General features: G+C 44.1%; 1 protein-coding gene across 1 annotated transcript in view; it reads left to right on the forward strand.

The window, feature by feature from the left end:
• The window catches only part of LOC126383951 (gastrula zinc finger protein XlCGF26.1-like), a 141,124-nt gene that overhangs the window by 56,041 nt on the left and 81,330 nt on the right, over nucleotides 1–3,753 (forward strand). The window lies entirely within an intron of this gene.

The following is a 3,753-nucleotide window of genomic DNA, read 5'->3' on the forward strand; positions in this document are numbered from 1 at the left end:
CCAAAACATCAGTTTCCTCCTGGGAGAAGTTTGGCCGTCTGACGCTGCTGCTCTCTTCTGCCATGGCGAATTAAGTAAACTCTCATTACGACTTCGCGCGGCGCATTTAAGGGTGAGGAGAGGGGTTCATTTGACTGGTGTGATGTGAATTGGCTGTGTAAAACCCACTCCACGCCTTCTCTCCTCCCTCTTTTCGACTTGCGCAGGTAGGAGGGACAGAGGTGGGAAAGAGGAGTAGCTGCACCAGCGCGCACGGTGTGCCAAACTTGCAAAATCCGCCTGGCCACACCCAGTTGCCGCTGCACCTCCGCCTCACCTGATGTGCGAAACTAGAGGCCTATGGCTTTAGTTGTTTGATCACAAAGTTTACATGTTATAGAAATCTTAATTTTCTAATGAACTGTGAAGATTTTGATATTATTACTCTGATTTTGTATGATGAGAGTTTAATTAACAGAATATTTAGTCCTTAGTGTTGAAACTTTCATTAGCCTAGAGAGGCTGATAAAATAATCTGCATCCAAGCAGATTTTTCAGTATTGGATGCTTGTTTCTTATTCAGTTGACATGAAGCATGACTCGTGACTACTTATTTTTATACTACTACTTATTTTCATCTGCTGGAAAGAATTGTCCAGACTGGAGCGCGGTCGGCCGCTTGGTCGCCTGATGGAGATCTGTACACCCCTGCAGTGGTTCCCAACCTTTTTCCTTAAGGGACCCCTTTTCCATCATTGAGTTAACTCACGACCCCGACCAAGTGACGTTATGGATATTTCATATTACGCTAAAAAAAGATTAAGGGAACACTCAATGGTCACAGTATAACAGCAAGTCAGTTAAACTTCAGGGATAGCAATGCTTTAAGGAAGCACAAGTGATTGTGAGTCACTTTCAAATGCTTTGGTGCAAATCAAAGTGACAACAGGTGCAATGGAGAGGCAAAAGCAAGACAACCCCCAAAAAGGCAATGGTTTTACATGTGGTGGCCACAGACAGTTCCTCTCTCCTTATCCTTCCTGACTGAGTCTTCTCTAGATTTGTGTTCTGCTAGTGTCCTTGTTACTACTGGCAGCATTAGGCGGTACCTGCAGCCCAATCAGGTTGCACAGGTAGTCCAGCTCCTCCAGAGTGGCACATCCATACGTGCGGTTACAAGGAGGTTTGCTGTGTCTCCCAGCACAGTCTCAAGAGCATGGAGGAGATACCAGGAGACCGGCCATGACACAAGGAGAGCTGGACAGGGCTGTAGAAGGGCATTAACCCAGCAGTAGGACCGGTATCTGCTCCTTTGTGTGAGGAGGAACAGGAGGAGCACTGCCAGAGCCCTACAAAATGACCTCCAGCAGGCTACTGGTGTGCATGTTTCTGACCAAACTGTCAGAAACAGACTCCATGAGTGTGGCATGAGGGCCCGACATCCTCTAGTGGGATCTGTGCTCACAGCTCAGCAACATGTAGCTCGATCGGCATTCACCAGAGAACACCAGAAGTGGCAGGGCTGCCATTGGTGCCCCGTTCTCTTCACAGATGAGCGCAGGTTCAGACTGAGCACATGTGACCTGAGCACAGGTGTGAAAGAGTCTTGAGACACCATGGTGAACGTTATGCTGCCTGTAACATCATCCAGTATGACCAGTTTGGCAGTGGGTCAGTGATGTTCTGGAAAGGCATATCCTTAGAGGGTCGCACAGACCTCTATGTCATAGCTGGGATGAAATCCTCAGAGCAACTGTCAGACCTGGGCCGGGCCCTGGGTTCCTCCTGGTGCAGTGGGCCCTGGGTTCCTCCTGGTGCAGTGGGCCCTGGGTTCCTCCTGGTGCAGGACAATGCGCAGCCTCATGTGGTCAGACTGTGTAGGCAGTTCCTGGATGATGAAGGTATTGATGCCATTGACTGGCCCTCTCGTTCCCCTGACCTAAATCCAACTGAGCACCTATGGGACTTTATGTATCGGTGCATCCGATGCAGCCAGGCTCATATGCCCTGATCCAGGTCTGGGAGGAGATCCCCCAGGACACCATACTCCGACTCATCAGGAGCATGCCCAGAAGTTATCAGAAGTTAAGACAGCCACGCACTACTGAGTCACATGCAGAGTTGCCGTGATAAAATTCATGGAAGTTGGATCAGCCTGTGATTCCAAATTTTTTGACCCTCAGTGGGTTGATGATTTTGGTTTCCATTTTGGTTTTCAGTTGTTACATTATTTTGTTCTCAACAAATTAAACAATGTACATCAGTAAAGATTTTCAGCTTGAATAATTTGTTCATCAAGATCTGGTGTGTGATTTAGGTGTTCCCTTAATTTTAATAAGCAGTGTAGCTTCTGTTCAGGTCTTTACAGTGCCCTTATCCTGGGAGAGTTTATAACATGAATCATAATCTAAACTTTAAATAACATTTAATTTACTTTTCTTCATGGAAATGAATGAAATGCTGAGATAAAGGCCTACTGTATATTTAAAAGAAACGTTTTCTTACAACCCTGTTCATCAAGAAGGCCTCGTGACCCCCGTGAAGCTTTGGCGTCCCATAATGAGGGCCCCGACCCCCAGGTTGAGAACCAGTGCTCTACTGAGTGCACTTTTCTGGTTTGACTTTTGATGTTTTTTACTGTGGGAATGAGTGAGGGTCACTTTACTTTACAGCTAAGACACAGAGCACTTTAACAGTAAGAGTGAATTACAAGCTGTACCTCCACTTTGGTTGAAGTGCTGCTTCAAGTTGTCCATCCTGGCTTTGTAGGCATGTGGGCAGGATTGCAAAACACTTTTCATTTTTGGGGGCAGGTGCTCAAGCAAAAAAGAGGGCAGAATTAAATCTCAAATGAGGTTGTCAGGCTTACATCATGCTTTTAATAGAAAATTTATGCCATGGACCAATTTTAAAAAAGTAAAATATTAAATAAGAAAAAGAAATAGAAAATAAATGTCTCACAAAAAATGGCACTCATTTGGTCAGAGGGCAAAAGGGCAGGTTCTTGAGCACCACCTGGGGTCTATCTGTGCATGTGCCTGATATTCAGTATAATTCATTTTAAAGTTATAGTCTTACCAAATTCTAAAGTACTGTAGTAGTGAAAGTGAACTAAACAAATGTGTCCTGGAGCTACGCAGGAACAAAATACAGAGCCCAGTGGAAAGTGAAGCAAATATTCACAGTGTGATCTCACCTGATGACGAAATGTGACAGAGAAGTAGCAATAGTAGATTTTTCATCTTGTTTTGATCAACAGGTGACCGACCTGGCTCAGGTGTTTGTTCTGCTTTTTACTGGCACTGGGAGGAGGGAGTGTCTCTGTTCTGACACAACTAAATTAAGGACTGTATGAAACTTATTGGGGTGGGGAGGGGGGATGATTCTCCCGTTTCATTTAACATAAAATAAAATAAATTAAATAAAATGAGAACTAAAACTCAATAGAATTGACAAGACAAAAAAACAACAACAACAACAACAACAACAACAATGCACAAACTGTAGAGATGCAAATTTACCTCAATGATCAAAGCAAACAAGGAAATAGGCAGGTATAAGGTTTTCTTTTAAACTGAAAAGAAATAATGGTATGTATAAATAGTTGTTTTAATATGTTATTACTAAAATGATCTGCCATCAGTGTTCATTTTGTTGATGAAAACAATAACAACAAATATTTGCCGACAACCCTTTTCTCATGACAAAGATGATACGGTACATTGGTAGTGTGGTGGATAGTGCCGGCGCCCCATATACAGAGGCAATGCCCCG

This window comes from Epinephelus moara, chromosome 22 (assembly GCF_006386435.1).
Source record: "Epinephelus moara isolate mb chromosome 22, YSFRI_EMoa_1.0, whole genome shotgun sequence".
Lineage (NCBI taxonomy): Eukaryota > Metazoa > Chordata > Actinopteri > Perciformes > Serranidae > Epinephelus > Epinephelus moara.